The sequence below is a fragment of the Aythya marila genome, assembly GCF_965140915.1.
Source record: "Aythya marila genome assembly, chromosome: 4".
In the NCBI taxonomy this organism is placed as follows: domain Eukaryota; kingdom Metazoa; phylum Chordata; class Aves; order Anseriformes; family Anatidae; genus Aythya; species Aythya marila.
The window spans coordinates 9,452,786-9,476,748 of NC_139045.1; the positions used below are offsets into that span (position 1 = coordinate 9,452,786).

At 40.5% G+C, this 23,963-nt stretch overlaps 1 protein-coding gene across 1 annotated transcript in view; it reads right to left on the bottom strand.

The window, feature by feature from the left end:
• The window catches only part of PDLIM5 (PDZ and LIM domain 5), a 130,137-nt gene that overhangs the window by 103,072 nt on the left and 3,102 nt on the right, over window positions 1-23,963 (bottom strand).

Below are 23,963 nucleotides of genomic sequence, written 5' to 3' on the forward strand. Positions count from 1 at the left end.
AACCTAAACTTCCAGGGGAATCCTGTAAAATAGAGCCCCACAGTCATGTCAGCTCTCTGGCAAATTTGTATTTATTTATTTTGATTATAAGTCATTATCTCTGGACCCTATATACAAAAACTCAAGTCAAGACATTTGGAAATTCCATTATGGAAAAAAAATATTATATATATATATATATATATAAAATATATATATTATACATATATATAAAAATATAAATATATATATATTATATATATATATATTTACCACAAATATATATATATATATTTACCACAAATATTCACTGTAAAGTTTACATCACAATCACATCTAAGGAGAATAAAAAATTAAATAATTTCCAGTCTTGAATTTTGGTGCTGAAAGACTATTTTATCATTCTGAAAAATATCTTCTTATAGAGGCTGATTATAGACAAAGCAGGGCAAAAGCTTTATCAGGTTAAAGAATGCACCACCAGACCCCAATATCTGCTCATTTCTCCAAAGTGATCAAGACAAGTGGTATAGAAGGTCTGCAGGTTTGTACTTTTTTTTTTTTCCTTTTGTTAAATGCTGATAACAGTACTTAATATTGATCATTTGCAGAACAGCCACTGGGCTCCATACGATGGCTTCCCAAGGAAGACCACTGCAGAGGCCATCAGTCCCCAAACAGCAACAGCATGCTGACTCCTACTTCTGTGGGCAGAAGGCAAGAATAAGCACATGTATGACAGCAGAAAGGGAGATATAACATGCAGCCGGTGACCTTTGGCAAGCTGTGCCCACCTGTCATATGAGCTGGTGACACTAAGGGTCACGCCACTTCAATCCTAAAACGCACCGTTTGCATATTTGCTGCCTGGTTAACAAACCAATTTTAGGAGCAGGCTTTTTCCTCATTTATATACCTACGTTATTTTTTATTTAGCCAAATGGGTTCAGCAGGGCAATGAAAAAAAAAAAGATACAGAGAGACTTGAGCTCTTCACACAGCCATTCATCATGCCTTCCTTGAAATTAGCAGCTTCATACATTCCTCTCCGGCCACCTATTAGAAGGCATCACATATCTTAAAATTACGCAAGCCACCAAAGGGAGGTCCTAGATTTACAGCACACGGTCCTGCCTGGCCGTTGCGGAGTCTGAACGATCTGGAAGCATTTAATACCTCTCACCCGTGTTCAGTTACAGCCCCACACCTCCAACCCACTCAAAAGTTGGCTTTCCCAGGCAGCCCAAGGATGGTTGCTCTGTCTTCTGAGCTGCCAGATTTAAATGGCAACATAGCACAGTTACAGCATACCTAAACATACTTTTGATGATGGCAACATGGGATTTTCATGCATTAATAACAACATGTTGTGATAAGACGTTTGAATAAATACATAAACACCTAAGTAGCTACAAAAATATTAAGATATACCCTCACTTGAATTTGTTACCAGAATTATTTTAATATGTACGAACTTCCACTTCAGAGTTTTGTTTTACTAACAAAATAATTCAAGCTAACCTGGAACAATCACATCCGAGCTAAGCTCCTGTTACTAGCAGCGGGAGTCTTGCAATTGGTAATAACAAGCAGTGAATCCTGAACAAGAACGGCTGCAGTGTTGGTGGAGGCGTTTTTTCTTTGTCCTCCAGTTTTCCAGTAAGATTACCCTTAAACCTCTTCAGGCAGTAATTGTAGAAGAATGAAATACACTTTCACAAACCATACTGTTCTCATCTCTGGACATTATGATACAAGCCACTAATGTACAGCCAAGTGGTCACAAGAAGCAAAGGAGATAAACATCTTCTGCAATCTCTTGACCAAAAAATCAAAGAATGCTCTAACAAAATGTTCAGCAGGGCTGAGATTTCACAGTAGATACAATGCAGCTTATGTCTCAGAAGAGCGTCATCCAAGTCAGCTTTCAGGCTACAGAGATAACTTTGGCACTGCCTTTTGAGTAGAGATAAGGAACAGAAGTAATCCATACAGGTGAGAGCCACACACAAAATTTAAACAGACCAAAGCAGGAAAATGAATAAAACTGGAATCCTTGCAAATAAAACTATTTCTCAGAAGCATCCCTTCATTCCCACTCTCAGATGAGGTGAGGGGATACTAGACTAGTGCGGCTTTAGAGTTTTTCTCTTTTCCCATTCACATAAAAATACCCTGTGGCCTGGCAGAGCAATCAGACTGAACTAAAACACTGATCTTCCTTCTTGCAACACAGATTACTCGGAGCATGAACTGAAACGGCATTCACAGTTTTCACCTGGAGTCCAGTCCCTTACCACAAGAGAACTCCTGTAACTGGCAGTCTCTGTTGCAAGGGAAGGCTCTGAAAGCCTAAGCCACTACAGAAACACGGAATAAACAGGTCTGAGCACACTCCCTGAAACCGCGACACCAAACTGCATGTTTCTGCATGGAACCTGAGCTGATGTTACACAAAGCTTGGGCATTTAGGTGACAAGTCATCCTTGCAGATCTGATACCAGCTGATTAGCTTTACACTTAATCTCCCCAACCCAGGTCTGCCCAGAGCCCTTCTACCCCACAACACAGTCCAGAGACCACAATGGCATTATTGATTGTGCTGTCGAAGAGTTCAATACAGAAGGCTGAGTGATAAAACTAGTGAAACAAAAAGCAACACAGCTTTTTTTTTTTTTTTTTTTTTTTTTTTTTACTTCTTCTAGGCCCACTCACCGACTGCAGCACGTTGCAGCACCTATTCCTAAAATCTAAATGATGGCAGCAACCAAGTTAGGGATAACTTCCACAACATGTGGGGAAGGTAAGTCTTGCAAATGCTTCCAAATGAACGCATGAACACTGCAAGCAGACACAGAGGACGATGGATACAGGCACTGCAGCACTGTTACCAGGATGATGTTCCTCAACAAGAGCAGCAGCACCAAGGACATTACACTCCATTGCACACATGTGAGCGTCCACTCTTACTAATAGCACAGCAACAACTGGCTATTTGCTGCCCTGACTAAGAGTTATTGGTCAAATGAGGCATACAAATAATTCCCATCTAACATTGGTGCTGGGTTGCCTGGTGGATTTGAAGCCTCCATCCTAGTTTTGGCTGTGCTGGCTGCCAGATGCTGATTGTGTGCTCAGAAGAGACCTTCCTATGGCACAGGCCCTTGTTCATCCAGGAGAACAAACAGCTGAGCGGCTCTTGTTGCCTTCAGATGTTTTGCTGCCCCCGAGCACTCAGAGGACCTCAGTCTCCCATTTATAGGAAGCTCTCACTACCATGAAGTTCACTAAGCATTTAATTACCTCTGAAGTGCTTCTCTCATTAACTAAACAAACTAAACATGCCAAGGGAAAGAACAGTACTGGCAGCACAGTATTTTGTAGCAATGACTCACACTGAAGAGCATGATACCCCCATGCTAACTGCTGAGGCAGTTACATTTCAAGCCCTTCAGATGCATAAGCAAACCAAGTGCACCTCTTTAATCTGCAGTGCTTAATTGCAGTGTGGAGGCTCAAGCCTTTGTGAATTGAAAGCGTATAAAATGCAGATATAATGACAGCAGCACAGGATGTGTACCAAGGGCGAAAGTTCCTTCCACATTCCGATTAAATTGAGGGGGAAAAAAAAACGTCTTTTCTGAGTAAACAAAGCTTACAGCAGAACATGATCTTTCCTTTTTTTTTTTTTTTTCTTTATTCAAGATGAGACAAAGCTACCAATACAAACAAAATTAAATACCAAGCAGACACATGAAAACCCTGGTGCAACTGAAAGTTTGCATTCAAGCATCAACAAGTGCAGAGGTGAACCTCCCTGCTGTTAGGCCAGACCTCCCTGCATCTTGGTCAGTGTCACGAGCACTTCCTAAACACAAAGTGCAGCATCCCCAGAACACGAAGTTGCTGTCACTCCTCCTGCTGCTGCGGAAGAGATGCAGGCAGGCTGGTGTTCATCAGCCTGAAGACAAGACTGACACAGCAACTCAACAGCCTAAGGGGCAGGCTGCAGCAGCAGCGATAAGTACAATCTGCCGGAAAACAAAACAGCCCGTCACATCCATCACAACCTGCTAATTATAGCTCGGAGGAGAGAGGGACCTGCGTACAACAGTGGGTGGGCAACCCGGCCCACTGCATTCAGAAAGGTGTGCAGGAGGATGAAGAAAGGCCAAGTTCTACAGGAAATAAATATTTGTAATGAAGCGTCACTGCTCAGATGTGCTGCAGAGCATCTCCCTTCAAACCACTGAAGCTAACTCAGGCCAGGAGCAATGGAAAGTTGCTTTCCCAGCACAGGAGGGGAAACTCGTGTCCTTGGGGTAGGATTAGACAAACATCACCAAAACAAAAGAGCGTGCTAACCTCTAGTTTATGCTATTAAAGTGTCAACAGTAATTATAAAAAGCCTTGCAGTTACAAGTAATTCTCCCGGAAACATAATTTTTAGGGTACTAATTGAAAAGCTGACAGCTAAAACGAAGTATAGTGTCAGCTGAGCATACGAACAGATGAGCAGTAGCATATGGGCCGGGGGGAACATGGGGTCAGGGCCACGGTAGGGCTGCAGCCATACAGACTGACTTCAAACCATGCCCTCCTGCTTAGGGTTATTATTAGTGAAGGGGCTTAGGAACTCTCTGAACTATAAAGGCCAACTAATGACACCTGCAGCTGCAGAGGAAGCCACCCCAGACTGGAAGAGAGTTTTGGGTAACATCATGAACCACATGAACGCAAATCATTCAAAAGCAATCCTAGGCAAACCCTTCATTTCTTAGAATTATGCCTGAAGAAATTAGTGCTAGTCTCAGAGCCAGATAACAGTGTTCCCTGAAGGAAAAAAAAAAAAAAGTATATATATATATATATATATATTTATCTACTTTATCTCTTTTTTGATTGATGAAATGAAAAATTTACTGGCATAGAAGTCCTCTCCTCTGATTTGGTTCTGTGTAACTATGTATTTTTAAATACTGTTTTCAGATTTTAAGCATCATCCACTGGAAACATTTTAGCACAGCAGCCTAAAAACCTGATGTCAGACAAATGCTGTTTTACTCCTATTAAGCATCTACAAATAAAAATAAACTCACTCTAGCCTAGTCTAGTGATACCAGGGGTGGAAAGCAACAAGGATGAGTAGCCATTTATCTGGGGGAAGATACAGAATAGGAAATGAGCTTGCTTCCATAGTTGTCACTGTACTTCAGTTTTGAAGAGGAAACAGCAGCAGCAAGCTAGAGCTAGGGGGAGGGAGAGCCTCCAGGAGGGACACACGTGCCCCCAGGAGCTACGTGTTGAACGACAAGCTCCAACTTTGGTATGGGCTGCTCAGCAAGGGTCTAAACTTTCCTCTAGTACTCTGGGGAGATGAATGCAAGCTATTTAAAACCCCGGCACATCGAGCTGGTACGTCACGTTAATACATCGCCAGTGTATTATGTTACAAGGCTGCTTGATAGCCAACCTTTAGGTTCATCTCCAGCACTCTGGTGAAGCAATGCAGGCAGAGGGCCACAGTGCTCAGTTTTTGAGAATGACAGGTTTTAGTTAATGCTTCTGCCAAACCTGAATGTGCAGAGGTATCCCAAGGAAGGGGAAAACAGCAGATGCTTGGAAGGGGTCTCAGATTGAATGCAGATAAATTTTAGAGCTGACAAATGAAATTCAGTTGCAAACTGTTTATTTATGGTGCTCTACATTCCCTCATACCTCAGATTTTTTTATAAATGTTTTAACATTTAGTAAAACATGTTAGCTCTCTCCCAATTTACACAGTCTTGGGTCTTCACAGCTTCCCAGCAGAAGCCCCATTTTAAAGCAGAAATGCATAAGGCACACAGGTATCTAGCACAAAATGAAGGGCTCCCTTACTCCAGGGGCACAGGGAAACACAGGAGGGCAGCAGGCAGAGGGCAGGGAGTGCCAGCACAGCTTTCAACAGTGTGTCCATCACATGCAGTGCATGAAGCCAGGCCGGGCAGGGCAGCAGGACACGACCAGGGCAAGGGACAGGCTGACCCACAGCAGCAGCACTGCCAAGAGCAGTACCTGAGTGAGCGGTGACGTGAAAAAGTGAAACAACAAGGCATTTCAAACCACTGCTGCTTCATGTGGTAAATAAACTATGTGGTTTCATATTAAAAAAAAAAAAAAAATAAGCAAAAATAAATTGTATGAAACAAAGCAGCATCCTGCACAATACTCCCAGTGAAGTGTGGTGTGCTAGTTCCCTTCAAGGGCTGGTATTTTATTCAGGTATTGCAATGATCTTGACAGCAGGAGGAAAAAAGTCTTTTTTTTTTTTTTTTTTTTAAACAATAGAGTAGAACAATCAAAATGAGAAAAAAGGGGGACCTTTGCCACTTATTCTTCTCACTTAGTGGCATTTAATTTGGCAATGAAACTCATCGCTCCTCCTTTGAGACCCCAGCGAGAGACGGTGAGGAGGGGGCTTAAAAAACACGAAGAAAGTTTAACCACTGTCAAATACGCTGGTTTTCAGAATATATTCAAGTACAATTCAATCACCATTTATGACATTGTTGCCAGGTAGGAGAAAAAATAGGAAAGCCATAGGAAACCACTGCATGAATTAAGCTGTCCTGCAGGACCTGGCAGCCACACTCCCCCCATTCCCAGGGGGTTGCCAGTGCATGTATTTTGTGTTTTATTTCCATAAGCAAGCTTCTGGTCTTGGACCAAGGGCTGCAGTTGGTGCTTTCCTAGACAGAATGTGTCCCAGACAGAGCTGCTCACCTCAAAAAAAAAAAAAAAAAAGTCTATATTTTGGTAACAGTAGTTTGCTGAAAAATTCTTTAAGAGAAACCCTATTGATATTTGTTACCATCTTTGTTAGAGAACTGGTAGATGTCAATAGAACGTTGTGCTAAGGAAACCACCGCTGATTTCTCCTTTAGCAGATCCTTACATGACAGCTTTCCAGCCTCTGCTGGCGGCAGGTCAGCTTGTGCTTTGGACAAAAAAGCTAGTGTTGCAACATCTCTCCTCATCCTTATGCAGCACTGAAATAAAACATGCAGAGGCACGCGCAATACATATTTTTTCATGTCTGTATTAAAACCTAGTAAATAAAAACCTACCTATGTCAACATGGGTCTCTTTAATCCTTGCAATAACTTACATATTGACTTCTGATGAATTTCAACAAGATATTTTTGACAAAAAGAAAATAGTGTCCTAAATGAAGTTTCAAAATCGATTTCAAAATCCATCTTAGAAAATACTTTAAGTTAATTTTTCAGTGTACTGCCTGTTGGTGTTATCCTTGTCCTCCCTCAAGGGTGTGGCTGTTAACATTTTGGTCCTTAGATTTTCTCTGTAGCCTGGATCAGGTAATCAAAGATTTTTTTCACCCCCCAATTGAAATATTTGAGGCCTGAGGAGACCTCCAAGCCTAAAAAAATAAAAAAAAAAAATGGAGGAGAAGAGATGAGAAGAAGAGTGAATTACAGTTTCAGTAGTAAAATGGAAGGGCAAGGCATGTTTACAAGGCTAAAAACACTTTTCAGCTTTGTTTTAAAGAAAAAAGATAACCTTTTCTTGCTTGGAAAGCTAGAGTTTAGCAAAAAAGGCATCTTTAGTAGAGAAACAGTTACTGACTGAAATCTCAAAAATTTGGAGCTCTGGGCTTAACATTGCATGTTTTTAATAAATAAACTGTTAAAGTGGGTTAGCCAAGGAAAACTTTTAGAGAGGACTCTCCATCCACTGTCAGAAAACAAGGTTTGCATGCTTTTCCTCCAGGCACCTTCATCACCACAGCATCCATCTCTGTGCCAAAGGTGAGACCTTGGAGCTACTTTCAATGCTTCTCACTGCTCCATCCCCCCAAAAAGCCCTCTGCTCTATAGCAAGGCTATACCAGCACTGGGAATGCTCTAACTGCTGAAGAATTTGTGTGCACAGTTAGTATTTAAGTGCCCAAGTGGAAAAGAAAAAGAGAAGGTAAAGCTTACCATCGTAAAACCATTGTAAGGTGATTACTTACTGGAGGAGAACTTGCCAGATCACATATGATCCCAATACCTGGGCTTCTGGGGACTCAAAAATTCAGCATCTGCTTAGACTCTAAAGCACTATGGCAGAGTTGGCTAAAATCAGGTATTTGCCCACAAACAACACAAAATCCTTCACGTAGCCTGAAGAAACCTAAAATATTCACTCAACTGCCAAATCAACTCTATGCCATATTCTTCATTTGTCTGTAGGTTTCTGAACCCAAAACACATTAATAGAAGTGAATAAAGTTCTCTTGAAAACAAGAATTATATTCACCTCTTCTAAAAATATACATTTGCTATCACCAAAATACATTTTAACACGTGGAAAATTTGGGATAGTCTAAACGTTTATTTTTTATTTTTTTTCCCAAGGCAGTCATCAATGAAATCACAGAAGGGTGCCAGTTTTAAAAGGAGAGAAAAACCTTTTGTAGGCTGGCTGCATCTTGACTAGGAAATCTCCAAAAGTTGTAACAAATTTGCTTGCAAAGACATACAGGAAACAGCAGCAGCATTGCAACAAATGCAGAAAGTAAAATTTCACTTTAGATTTTGTTTCGGATGATGGATAAGTTCCATTGAACAAGTTTTCTAGAGTACCACCCCACGTAGCTGCTTGGTGCTGTCCTGCAAAAACACCCCAAGTAGCCTGGGGACAATGCAGCACCTTGGTGAGGCTCTGCAAGGCAGCAGGGATGGAAAGCGTGAGCTCCACACACAGAGACAATGTACAGGAAATGCTATAGTAAATTACTGTCTGGGTGAGCCAAAGGAGGAAAGTTCAGTGGGTATTAACATTTTTCCATCTGATGAAAAACAGACTACAAAAGGTATGAGAAACAGATTTGTCACTTTACAGCTTTCCACACATATCCAGCTGCCAGAAATGTTAAACTGCACAACTCAAAAAGGAGGCATCATGCCAGCTGTCATATTCCTATATACAGAAAGTGAACCACATGAAGAAAGGAAAAGATATTAAGGTTAGAGCTGCACTCGAGGGGAATGTATTAATTCCAATTTTCCACAATGAGTTAGTTAAAAAAAAAAAGTCAAAGACAGTTTAAACTGTACAATATTAAACCTGTTCTTACACTGAAATTCAGTTTTCAGAATAAACGTGTTGGATGAGCCAGTCAAAATTATGTCTGAGCAGTAACTGTGGTGTGCTACTTGTTACACTGCTGTTAGTTACCTCATTTTAAACAGTCACATATAGAGAAATGAAGTGCAGACTGTAGACATTATTCATTCCTCTCTGCAGAAAGTGAAATTGCTAGCTCACCTATTAGTCCCATACAGTTTACAATGTCTGGGCCCAGCCACCAAAGCTAAACTTATATATTCATGCAATATCATGCAGACCTTTTCCATACTTTCTTCCAGCATCTTTGTTCTATTGCCTTTTAAAGAATTACAAGCTTATAGTCAAGCAAGGTATTTCTTAGACATCTTAAAAAGAAGTTCAGGTTGCTATTATCTGCATATCTACTTCTCCCCACATTTGCTCAGCATCTTGCCTGCCACACTACTACTCCTAATTTCAGGGATTTCCCACATATGACACATACTTGTGAAAACAGCAGCAAACAAAACAAACCAAAGCTTTCTGGAGCAACACCTTCTCTAGCTGAAGATTCATCCCTCCCAGTCTGGAAAATTAAAAAAAAAACACACAGGCATGCCCAGAAATTCCTCATGGACTGAGGGCTCTTCTACCTTTGCACCCGGGATTCATTCACACACCACCACACTCGTGATGAACAAATTATAGAAATAAGTACATATTCATTCTCTATTTTCCATCCCAGTATAGAACCCTGCTGAGTCCATACACTGCAGACAGGACAGAAGAGACCCACCACCCACTGCTTTCCACCTGCACTTCCATCTTGGCTGGTTTACACACATGTATCTGGTGATCAGAGAAGGCAAACGAGCAGCTCGAGTTCTCGTTTGAAAGCACAGAGGAACCTGGTTCAGGATTCCTGGCAAATGGCACTAGAGAATTTTATGAGGTTGCCCACTCCTCCCTGTGCTGCCAGAGGTGACCCCGCGGGTGACACAACAGCATCTCACCACCTCCAGCCTTCAATGCTCAGGGCTTACACCTCAGGACTGCTCACAGAAAACCACTTCCCCCAAAGGGCAATTCATTTACAACTTGGCTGAATGAGTTTCAGGACACCCAAGGCTCAGTGTTGGTGGACAAAAACAAATGTTCAGACCCCATGTGATTCCCCCTTCTCCCCCTTTTACTCGCTTTGCGTGTGCTTCTGCAGGCTGGAATTGCTGTTCCCGAGCAGACACTTTGCCCTACTTCTTTTCCTAACAGGGTCAAATTCTACTACACATGCCACGGACTGTTTATTTCTGAATGTCTCTAGCAAGCCAGCTGCTGTGCAATTCACTTTAACATACACTGGACTGCATGTACCATGTCCCAGTAAAGCAGCTTTTAGACAGTCAGCAACACTTCATTCACTGTGTAATTGATTTAAATACTTAGATTTGATTCTCCATTTTCAGAAACAGAGATTTTACTTTCTGCCTGTTTAATTACATACAGTCCAAGTTATAAGAGAACTGCAGTAGTTGCAGGAGTTAGGAGGAGAAGAGAAAAAAAAAAAAAAAAAAGAGAGAAAAATATTTGGCACAGCTCTGTGCCCTAAAGTCCTGAAATATTTATAATGCTACTTGACCATAGGAGCTAGCATTGCCACCCTCATGCATTCAGAAACCATGAGTCAGGCCCTAGAAATAAGGAGTGTTTTTTAATCTCATGATTTTGATGCCAAGATACACTCTGAGGTTTCCTTGGTTTTTTAAACTTACTTTTCTTGAACGCTCAATGCAACACTGGGGGACTATTCAGATGATTTAAATTGCATCCAGATTTTGATGCAAGCACATCAGTGCAAAGAACTTAGGGTTTAACAGCCCCCTTTGCTCACCTCCCTCAATGATGGTGAAAAATTCACCTTCATTGTGGCATCCAAGAAGGGCACCGCTAAGTGGAAGGACCTCTGGGTTTCTCTGCAATTTTGACCTGGAGCAGCCTTGTCTCCCTTGAAAGGGCTGCATTTGGAGCATCAGGCATGAAGGGTGACAGCAAGAGACCTCAAAGACAGCTGGGGTGGTCCTCCTTGATGTCTATTTGGAGTTACTGCTGAGATGCTCAAAACCTTTTCTCCTCCTTACCATGTGGTTTGCACGCACAGCTCTCCTCGTTAGCAAAACAAACTTGGCTCTGCTGCATTGCAGCATGGAAAGTAATGGGGACAGCCCAAGTGGTATCTTCTGGGTGATTTCACCAAACACCTCACTTCTAGACTGCATTAACCGCTCTCTAAAAGAGCGGCTTGTTTCTGTTCTGAAGCGTTTCCTACAGCTGTACCAATAACACAAGCTTGCCTGCTTTCCTGGTTAACAGAAACCCAGAGATGGGCACAGTAAAGCCAGGGTAGGCCGGGACATATTATAGCCTATCAAGGACTGGTATGATGAGAGAAAAATTGGAAAAGGATGGATACAAACTTAAAATGTAGAACTTATAAAACTCAAACAGAGGCAAGAATTTTAAACAAGTAATCCCTAAAAATACCTATAGCATCTGGTATGCATGGTCTAAAGCTTTTATCGGTTGTCCTTGAAAGCTTTCTGACAAATATCCTGTGTACATATTCAGTTTTTAATGTTCTTTCTTTTTAATATATCTATATAAATGAACGCCTAGCTCCTATTAATCCCATAGTTCCCACCTCATCTTATGATTTTATCATCCTTAAATGCTGCTAAATGCTGCAAATAATATGGGCTTGAGTGGAATTTCTCTTATAAAACAAACAGAGCAAAACCACCTGGTACACTTATTTCAGCAGTAAGACAGGTGCCCCCAGGCTAAGAAAGGCAAAGGGAAAAAAAATCTGAAGGCAATATAGATTAGGTTCTTGCACAACTTCCTTTCCCTTTACTCTATAAAAAAAAAAAAAAAAAAAAAAAAAAAAAAAAAAAAAAAAGTGACAAATTGGAAGACCCAAACTTATTTGGCAGAAAATCAAAATAAAAAAATAAATCAAAAAAACAGGCCGCTAGAAAAGCATATTTCAAGGAGTTTGAGAAGTTAGCAGTTTTAAATGCCAAAGTAAAGTATTTCCTAACTCGTAACACCCATTGTTATGCATTGCATTTCCCAGAATTGATGCTAATATTACATAAATGTCAGCGCACTTAAATCTAGATTATTTGCATGCCACTCTTCTCAAGTCTCCAGTTCCCTGAAATGCAGCAATTACACATTGCACAAAGCTCGTCTTTATCCCCTTTTTCCAGATACTTTACTCCATGGAAGATCACCTCTTGGAAGGGCTCATCTCTCCCCTTTATTTAGTCCCCCAAATTATCCAGGAGCTTCTAGCAAGGGAACAGGTCCCTGCTGTGAGATAAAGGTGTGTTTGTAACAGGTAGTCTGAAGGACAGGAGAACTCCTAATCCTCAACTGTCATTCTGAGGACTGCAACAGTCCCTTTGGGGGAACATGGTCCTTACCGCAGAGCTTGACAAAAGCCAGAGAGCAGAAGTGAGGTAATTACTGAGCTATCTGAACAGGTGTAAATTAGGGTATGCAATAAATAGTGAGGTACAGAATTCAGCACACAGCAAGAGAGTGACAGAGGCGGTGTTGGGAGTTACCAGAAGTGCTCACAGCACTCCGTCCTGCCCATGAGGTCAGCAACCAGTTGACATCAATGAGCACAGCATCCCAAATCATTTGTGTACACCCTTCTGTCTCCATCACCCTGCCAAGAGCGTGCCTTACATTTGCAAGCAGAGAAAAACAGCACATTAGCCTTCCCTGATGGCAAGTGATTGAAAAGCAAATTGCCAGTACAGACTGGTTTGCCCCAAATCCTTACTTTGCTGTGATCAGTTTCATGTGAGCAGTTTCCAGTTATTTATTCCCACGCCATCCAGGACAGAGTTATAAACTGAGCTGGGCTGTCAACTGCAGCAGCAGCAGTTTTCATCAGGTTGCATGTATCAAAACAAATCAATGTCATTTGAAGTTTCAATAATCAGCAGTTTCCACATTCTGCAGTGTAGATGTGTCGATAGAAGAAATACCCTCACAGGGAAGCTACTCGACTGACCAGAGAGTATCATATTCCCTCCAACATGAGAAGGTCAGTGATACTTGCGTCTGCAACGATACAGCAAGTCTCCAAGATTTAAGTGCACATCCCAAGGAAAACATCACTAGGTTTTCACATTGCAAGTGGATAGCATTTCCAGACATATATACAAAATTTATTCTTTTAGCCAAAAAAGCCATTCATCTATATTTTGTTCATAAACTCTGTTATTTCAGTAAATAATTCAGAAGAGGCAGCTTTACGAAATTACCCAAAAAGGACCAGCTCCGAGGTACTGATATGTCAATCAAAAAGAGCAATAATTGCATACTGGGAAGATAGAGGTGCTAGAGCATCTCTACTAGGCTTCCAGAGCAAAAGGTAATACACCATGTATGTGAAAACTCCTCCACCCCTTGCTTTAGCACTATAGTTTCAGTGATGGGGATTGACTGGATTGTTAAAGGTCTGTTTGTAATTAGCTCTCAGGATATCATACAAACATCTCGGCTAGCCAGTTCTTTCACGGCTTACACACGTCAGCTAATGTAGATTTGAAATAAAGCAGAAAGTTGGCTGGGAAAGGTCCATTCTCTCCTCCAAGCAACTCAATGTTTCCTCCTGGTGAGAGCAGCCTGAAGGGCCAGCACAGCAGGGCACTGAGCAGCAATGCACACCAGCATCAGCTGAGCCTTCAGCAAAAGTCACCTTGCAGACACAGCCTGCATGCCTAAAATTACACTGGTACTCAAGGACCCAAGCCTTGGTGCTGCAAAAACACTCTGCATTAACAAAATTACACACAATCTGCACAACAGCAAAATAATTTCATTTACAAATTGAATATGCTCTCAAAGTAGATTCATATAAATCCCTACTACAATGACTTTTGCTTACAGCCAGATGCCAAAATGAGACAGCTGGAAAGGAGAAAGAATAGACTGCATCCATAGCTGACAAAAGTTGTAATTTAATAAGCATTCGGTGGCAGTTTTCACAGCTTAGTACACCGACAGACATGTCCTAGCAAGCCTGGCTTCTGCGCTTCTAGACAGTATTGTCCCAGACACCTGCCTCGGGCCTGCTAGGCTAACCAAGCTTCCACTGCACCAGTCCCACCTACTGTTCCTGTTTAGGGCACTGATGGAGTTGAGCTTGGTCCACAGAGTTGGCTTTGAACCTTCGCATGGAGATACAGGCACAGATTTTCCCTGACAACCCTCTACACAGCCAGCGAATACCACCAGCAGAAGGGTGGGGGCCAGTTCTCATGTAGGGAGTGTGTTAAGTATTACATGAGCTCATAAATGAGCTGCCAACGTTTTTTTCCACTTTTGTTATGTTCCTCCTCCCTCTTCATATCTGTGTGCAAAGGTAGTTTATGCAGCATCTGAAAAAAAAAAAAATGAAAAGGATAGGAACTCAGGTTGCCAGATAGGATGCAATGTTGACTGCTCCCCAACCACTACTGCTTCCTTTGCAAAGTTGATTGTGTCCCCTGATCACTATCTACATTATGAGCCATTAATCCAGACAAGTCCCTCAGAAAGAACTTGTATGCTATCCCTTGAGGGTTGAATGTCCTCTGCTTGCCAAAATATGTATTTCTGGAGAGGCCTTTTCATTCTGGAAAAATTGGTAGCAAGCCACCTTAAGCACTATGTAGAGAGCACTCTTCTGCAGCATGGAGGCAGAACACTAAGATTTGATGAGAGCTGCAGATAGCCAAAAGGAAGCAATATTATCTACTCTACCAAGATGCCTTTGATGTTTAAAGGTTTACAAGCTTTCAGTTCCTCCTCTCCTCTAATAAATGTAAGCTGAACCCAACTGCCACAATCTCTCTGGTTTACAGAGCTTCTCCACTGGTCTTTAAAAAAAATAATAAATAAAAAATGCAATAAGTAAAAATACAGAGCACTGCAGAAGGAATTGTTTAGATACATCAACAAATTGGTAGAAACAAACCTTCCCAGCAATTACAGTAGCCTACCTCTTCATGTCTTTTACAGTGTCAAGCTAAGCCTAGGACTGCAAAGAGATGCCTCCCCTCTTTCCCCTCAAAAAATAAACAAACCACAAAACATTTTGGCCTTCATGTGAAACGAAAGCTAGCTACATTGGACTCTGAACTACACCTGACTTGTCATGCATAAGATGTACGTTAGAAAGGAAAAGCATTTGCAGGCATACTACAGATTTCACTTGTAGATTAAGCCATTATGCCATGCTGTCTGGAAGAGGGATCACCCACACAGCAAAGGTAGTTTTTCTTCGTAAAGGTTCAGAACAAAAGTGTTTCACAAATGGAACTTCCAGTGAGGCAAGATAATAATTTTTAATCACCAAAGATATCTTTATTTATGTCTGCATTCTTCATGCTAAGTTAGTTTTGTTTTTGTTTATGGAATTTTTTTTTAAATCCCAAATGCTATTGCTACCAATACAACACCACACTTAACATAAGCATTTTGATCATTTGCTCTGCGAATTCAATGAGTTTTAGGTGTAAGGGTATCTGCAGCTGATCCCATTAGTTCATAAACACAGAAGCTTGACAGGGAATTTTACCCTCCTGAAACTGATACACTCACCATTAACCTAGGTTTTGCACCTCAGTCAACATACATAAGCCTTCAAGAGAACCATGAAACAATTAACACAAAATAAATTTCTGATGTCTTCCTATTATAAGTACTTGACATCACTCAACCACTTGCTAGAGAAAGAATCAGATGCCATACTTAATACAGACCAGGGTAAGCCAAACTTCTTTCACATCCAGTTAACAGGCAAATCGTTTGACCTTTCCAACAGGACTACTAAGAACCTGGCAATATCAGCTTTTTAGCCTATGGAACTTCACACAAGGCATTACATTTTACTTTAGAACTCCGTCACACGCAGAGCTGGCAGCAACTGCTAGAGCTCCATTCTAATACATTCAACTATGAGATACTATTTTAGTCTTGCTTTTACTTGTGCTGAACTGTCTAAGCAGGAGTTTCTAGGGCAATAATCTAACTCTGAATAAGTTATAATAATATTCTATATTTTTATAAAACAATATGGTTTATTCAACTGAGAAATTTCTTGCCTGCTTTAAAACAAAACCCAATCTCTTTAGGACTGGATAGCACCTTTTTATTTTCAGTGGAAGCTCAACACTTGATGCATCATGAAGTTTGGCAGGGAATAAAAGTATGCAGAACAGTCATCCAGGTGTCACAGAATCATTAATTTCACTCTATCTTTTCTTGATTATAAAACACTGAAGATTGTCATTTTCCCTATGAAGTAAAAGTAATGGATCAACAGCAGAAATCTACATACTTCACGCCTACTGGCCATACTTTATACCAAAACTACTGAATGTATTCCACTGGTGCAGCACTTATACAACTGCTTTGAGGGTATACATTATGGTCTTCAGTTTACAACATGCTGTTCTCTGTACATGAGAGACTATACGGTGGAACTGCACTGGTGCCTGTAAGTGACAGAAGACAAGATGCCACTGCAGGGTGGACCCAATCCCATTAACTGACAACACCGAAAGGTGAGTGACTGATGGAGCACAGAAACGGAAAAAGAAGGTGGGAATATCCCTTGTGCAGGAATGGTTTCTTTATCCCAGTACCTCTGTGTTTTTAACAGAGGCCTTCCTTTCCTCATATTAATTCAAACAAATTTCAGCCCCATTTTTCCCCTCCCTTCTGGACCACTGGCAGGAGGAATATTGACCTCCCTGTATTTCCACTGCTTCAGGCACAGGAGAGACAGTTTTCTCTCGCACTTTCCCTTACATTGATAACATATAAAATCTATTCTTAAAAAGTCAAAACACAAACGCAAAAAGCCAACAATGTTATCTCCTGGCTCCATACCAAAAACCAAACAAACAAATCTTTCACCACCATGTCTCTTCTCACAATGCCTTCTGATAGCCATCGGCCAATGAATAATGAGAAAAACAGTTACACTAAAAATAGCAGCTCCAAGTGGTGGGGAAGTAGAAATTGTCAGGCCTCCAGGGTCAGATACTCACAAGAAAACAAGCCTAATTTATTTTTTTTATTTTCAGTTACTATTCAATAAGTGGTCCTACCTTTTGGGGCTCTGGAAAGCCTGCCTATTTTGCATCTGCTCTTACTTTCTAATCAGAGTTAAATTTTTTCTGTATCTGTCTTTGAGAAGCAGACACTGCAAACAAAACCTATAGTTTTCCCATCTAAAATATTTAGTTACAGTATGAGGAATACAAGCTAAACTGTCACTTACAAGGGAAAAACGTTACCAGCAGCCTTTAATGTAAAAAGAAAATGTTGACATATCAGATATCCCTTAGCCACAAACATGTATTGGAGTGTATGTGAAGAACCAACAACAGCCAGCTTCAATTTTCAGGCAAATGACATCAGCAAAGGAACTATTTTGAATAAATTTACTTCCTATTAGGTCTGAGGAGGTTTTCTGGCAAATAAGACTATGAACAGATGAGATGCAGACACTTTCCTTCTGCCTCCCACAGCCTCCCTTCTGCTTTGACCTCCCTTTCAGGGGTGCTCGGTCTTGTTTTAAACTGCATAGCAAGAGAAGGAAAACAAATGGTCTGGGAAAAAACAGCCCTTTTTCCAATTTTCAAAACAAGGAGGTTGAATAGCAGTGGAAAAGGAGACAACTGGTAAATTACGGCCGTAGAAAATGATCTCTCTTCCCACCTTCAAGTTAAACTGAGGAGCTCTCTGAAGGAAGATGCTGCTTGCAGGCAGTTCTGCAAACCCTGAAACACTACTCTGTGCACCTAGGACCTTCAGAAAACTCACTCATTTTAAACTATTTGTGTAGCAGGGAGCTTTATTATTGTCCATATTCCACTTCTTTCCCAAAGGAAAACAATACAAAACCACACAACTCTATTCCTTTGGGACTCAGTGCAGAGAGGATGAAAACTGGCCCTGGTAGCTCATTTGTCATTCTCAGTATTTTTTCGGTAAACCACATCTCGTGAACAGAATTAAACAGAAAAGAATAACACTTCTTGCCTTATTAGTCGGCTAATCCCATCCATTTTATAATTTCCTGTAAAACACAGATTTTTTTGCCCTAGGAGCAGGACCAGCTGCTCCTGTTGTGTAGAGGTAACTGCTGTGACCTCTGCAGGTCCCCCCCAGCTGGTGCCAGGAAGCACTCCTGCTGAGAAACACAGCCCACACATAGGTAAATCCAAAGCTCATTTCTAAGGACAGAAGAAACTGAACAGGATAATTCTCTGGGACTTCACTTAAAAAAAAAAAAAAAAAAAAAAAAAAAAGTCAACTGAAGACTAAATACAACTTTTACACAGAGCATAAAAAGAAGAAAAAGCCCTGAAGTTAACCTTCATCTTTCTGGCAGCTCAAAGGGTGCCTGTATAAGTAGATATTTTCAGTTCTTACAACGTTCTGGTTTTAGCAGTTCCTACTCTGGTGTAATACTTAAAAATTTTGCTAAATACTTCAGAATATTGACACTTTTCTTTAAAGTCCCAGTTCTTGGAATCACATTATTATTTCCATTTTCAAAAGGATTGTTATAATGCAGCTTTCATTGTTGCTAAGAAAAAACTTTAAACCATAAGAGAAAAAAAGAGAGACAAGACAGAGACCTGAAACAAGACAAAGTTTTTAACATTAATCTTCTTAATCTCATTTGGGATATATCGAACTCAATTTCTGAAACACTTCTAATCTGTCATATGGCAGTATTTTCTTTTGAAATATTTCCTCAGCTGCAATAAAATTACCCCAAAAAGAAATTATATAAAAAAAAAGTCTTACTATCCATTGCTTTATGCCCACTAATAAAAATGCCCTAGCAAAGTCCAAAAGCTTCAGATGAACGCATTGTCTGCCTGGGTATTTACCTTCTAGATAGCTATGATGGCTTCTTACATTTAAAAAGAAGCCCTTTGTACTCCACTCCTACTCCATGAGCCTCTCTACAATTCACGTAAAGTATCTTTCATGACCTAATACCCTTTGTGAATTTTAGGAGAAGCCAACTGACCATTTTTTACCCGCATCTCTTACCCTACCTCCCAGCTTGACATGCTTTCCAGGGTGGGCACAACACTCTTACTCTGCCGCTCTCATTTCACTGGTCGTACATAAGAAAATGTGTATTTTAAAAGGCATATTGTGTAAAATAAGTCTACCAGAAAAACAGAGCAATGCAAGTTACGGTAATGGAAAACATCTGAAGTTGTATTTTGTGGAAACCATCACCACTCAGTAGCGTCTCACACCAGTGCAGCAATGCCAGCAGCTGCCAGTTAGGGCTTAGTTAGTAGCTTGCTGTAGTTTCCAGGATGGAGCATAAAGTTACCGACACAATCATCACTGGCCAGGCCAGCAGTTGTTCTAATGTTTCTCTCCTATTTCACATGCTTGCTTGAAAGACCGTTTCCCAAGTCCCCCACTGTAATAATTTACTTTATACAGACACAAAACTTGATTTTACTAGGAATGACACATGGCTTAATAAAAAAATCATGCAAACCAAAGGGAAGGAGGCCCAGCCAAACTCTAATCAATCAAAGCTCACATACCATGGGTCCATTCAAAACATCATTTTACTTGATTCTCATTAATATTATTATCAAAGATGTAAATATCTTTGAACAGCTGCTTCCAAACATTAGAAAGACCAAATTTCTGCATAAACAAAAAGCGTGCAAGTGTCATATATACGCTTGATCCACACGGACAACTTGCTGGGACCTGGGAGGGAAGGATGGAAAAGTGGGAGTGAAAAGAAGACATCAGCAATGATCACCCTCATGAAGAGTTACACCATGCTCACGTGGGACGTACACTGAGCAGCTGATGTGCTGCATGTTCATTCCCTACTTTATCCCAAGGTGGGCTGCTTTTCTACCCACTCCCTGGCTGGGCTGCATGCTGACAAATTCTTTATCATGAGTCTCTCATCAGCCATGACCTTGTAACAATGCACAGAAAAATGTACTTGGAACACAAAAAAAAAAAAAAAAAAAAAAAAAAAAAAAACGCAGAATCAAGAAGCTATTTCTATGAGGGTTTCAGGAGCAGTAAAATGACTGACAAAGAAGGAAGAAAATGAAGGGCGGGGAAGGTGACAAAAGTACAATGAAGAAAGTTGCAGGTAGAAAAACAGAGCTGTCAGGTAAAACATTTCAAGACCACCGTATTTCACCAAATTCTTACAAAATGAGAGAGACAAATCAAGAAACATCTGAAGGAAGGTGGCTAAAGCTACCACCAAGACTGAACAAAAAAAGTAACTAAAGTACACACAATTGTCAAATGCATTTGCTTTAGTTAGGAGGGTGTATGCCACACAGACTATGTTACTATAATTTCGCTTCAGTATTTCCTTGTTTCTTGGTGGTAAATGCTGCCATAAAACTGAGATAAGCAACGTTTACAGACTTCACCACAAGACTTGAAATGTTTGTAGCATATCAAAATAGGGTCTCAAGCATACATTTAGAACAAATACCTAAATACCTCTCAGGTCATCTCAACATAATGAATAAACAACCAATACCAAGCACAATTCAATTAATTGTGCAGAAGACAGAAGTTTTGGCAATTGCAATCCTACATTCATGCTTACTGAGTTTATTCTGGTTATGTTAATTCACCGTTTAGAACTAACCAACTGTCCCCAGAGTAAAAGTAACATTAATGCAAAGTCTAAAGAAATGAATATGTCCAACTGGACATATCACAAACATCACTAAGATTTATCAAAGACCACAGCTATCAGCAACAGCAGATCCCTCATTACTGGTAATAATGACTAAAAATAATATAATTCCATTTCAATTATTTTGGTCTGGATCAACTTTTTTGGTCCAGCTGGTATTTAGCAGAACATCCTCCAACTTGGGAATAAACAAATTTTGCATGGAAAAAGTTGAGAAATAAGGAGGGTCTATGATGTAATTCTCATGGTGGAGCTAACACCCAAGTGTTGGGACATTTCCTCCAGTCCCAGAAACCTACCAGAGACTGGTAACTGAAGCTTGAGATGGAGGTGTTAAATAATTAGCTGCCTTTTTAGCATTCTGTGTTGATTCAGAAGTGATCAATTAATTCATACAAAGGTAAGTTGCATGATAGTATGTGTCATTTCATGACTGCATATATTACACATTGATGGACAGATATTAAGCTTTTTCTATCATAGAACTAATTATTTCCTACAATAACTACTTTACAACCACCAGAACACTGTTAACTTCAGAGTAATTTTTAACAATAATTTGTTCTTATTTACTCTAGGCTTCCATCTTTCAGTTTTGCATTACAACATGGGTCTTAAAGAAAGAACTGTTCTCCTTGTTCCCTCAATTAATATAAAATGCCACAGGAACGTGTGAGGATAGCAACTCAATAACGTAAGCTTGCATATGTCAGCTGCAGTAACTTCTACTTCCTGCACTAGGGGTTAACTAGCCACAGTTTGCAATCTCTCATTACGTGAGTACCACTGCAGAACCTGGAAGCCCCACAGTACAGCTGCACGTGATGACTTGAGCCACTTCAACAGTTTACTGATAATAAAAAGATGGAGATCTACCACCTCAGCCTACCTTTTGTTCCTGGTTGAACGGTAAAGAACAAATTGTTTTACTCTCAGAGCAGCTTCCTCCCCACTGAGGACTCTTTTGCGAGAGCCATACCCCTGCTCCACACCCTGATCACAATCCCACCCCAATCCCTCCCAACACACCTTCATGCCTTTGGATTTCTGACCCATGTAATAGCACTCAGTAGGGCTCAACAAGTCCCTTCCCAAGGAAGCCACCCAGCTGAAGTCCAGCCTTATAAGAGTATATGTAACCACAGATATTGCATGCATTGATTTCTTCCATTACCTATAAGGATATTCCCAACATTGCATACATTATATACCATGAGATGTGTGCAGCTGTATTTGTAGCAATTCTGAGGCACTAAACCCATGCTATTGCTTATGACGTTGCAATGAGTATATAACATGCAAGTGTTAAAGTGTTATTGCTACCCCTGCAGTAACATTAGCCTATTATACTGTAACACTAACTGACACTAAAAATTTCAACTGGAGAACACAAAACAGACTGACTTTACCACACAGAGGCAACAACAAATACTCCCATTGAAATGACATTCCATGCACTGCCTAATGGCTTACTGAAAACTTTCTCCAGGAAACATATGAGATCTTAATTTGTTCAAATTATTAGTAATAAAAGACGAGCTTTTCAGATAAACAGCATTGGAAAACAGTGCATTTTCTGTGCTTTGTAAACTGTACTTTATTTGAACTTAATTTCAAAGAGCTGAAACTAAACTAAAGCAGGAAATTAGCCCTCAGCAAAGCAGCCAGAATCTTCCTCAGCATCCAGAGCACAAACTGAAGGGGAGGGGGAAGAGGTCCTCCTTGCCAAAGAACATAATTCTGCTGTCTCATTACTGTTTTGCTAAAATAATTTAATTAGCAGTCTTCAGATGCAGGAAGGCATTTATGCTTCATCAGGAAAAGAAAGGGTGTGGGGGGGTGAATGGTACAGGCTGTTCCAGCATACCAGGAACACAGCACTGAATTCTTCCAGCTATTGAGCCAAAGCCGGATTGGCTTACCAGAACTAAGTACTTTTTTGATCCAAAGGTTTAAAACATAAAAAAGCACCAGGCAGTCCAATATCTGCACAATATTAACTTCAAATAAAAAGAGATGGCTCAGCCGTGGAGCAGAGCCAAGCTACACCATGTGAATGGGATATTGTGCTTCCCCTCCGCATGTACTGTCAGAGCCCTAAAGCCACCCTGGTCCCCACCTTTCCTTATGCTCCGCTCGTGTGGGCACGGACACTTATCAGTAGGGAGTTCCATAACTCAGGCTTTTATACATAACTATTTAAGCTGCTTCCTTCAATCAGCACACAGCACATTCAATTAATGTGATAAAATACTCATCTAGGCTAATTAATAAATATTTCTTCAGAATCAAACCGTATTTCAATTTCACCAGCATAATCCACAGGTAACTAAGATTAGCCATGCCTAAATGAACTGGCAGGCTCTGAATCACTAGTTGAGATTAGCTAAAAATATTGCCATGATGCATAAACCCAAATAGAAACCTGCTCCCTCTCCCAGTGCAGTATCAATTCTGCAGTCCCAACAGGTGTAAAAAATAATTCATCTTTGTCACTAAACTGCAAGAATATGCAGGAGGGGGAGGCAAGCTCCTGACAGAGAAGTTGTCATTTATACATAAACACTTCCACAGCACAAATCACAGTTTAAAGGTGCTAGGGTCAAGAACCATGAGGAGCCAGTTTTGTTCACCCACAAATTTCCAATGCTCCCATCAATTTTATGATGCAAATTCTGTTCCTATATGATACACATAAAGTGTTTCAATTGTCTGAGGAAGATTTTGAAACTCAGCCCACAGGTAAAGAAAATTCTTCACTGAGAACAGTTTTAAAAGTAGGAAACCAGTTAGACAGCACCTGGGTACAAAGATCACATTTGTTTTGACTTAGTTCCTTAAATCCTTTGAATATCAGTTAAGAGCACGTACTCCATAAACGTTCCTGTGAATATCAGTTAAGAGCACATACTCCATTAAAAAAAAAAATCATGAGAAAGTGGGATGTTCACCCAGGCACATGCTGATGAGTCGCTATTTGTAAATTCTGTCATTTAAGTGCCTTTTTATTGCAAATAGTGGGATTTGCGAGAACAGACACCAGAAGATTCTCTAACTGTTAAGGGCTGAATAAACAATGGGAGCATAAGCG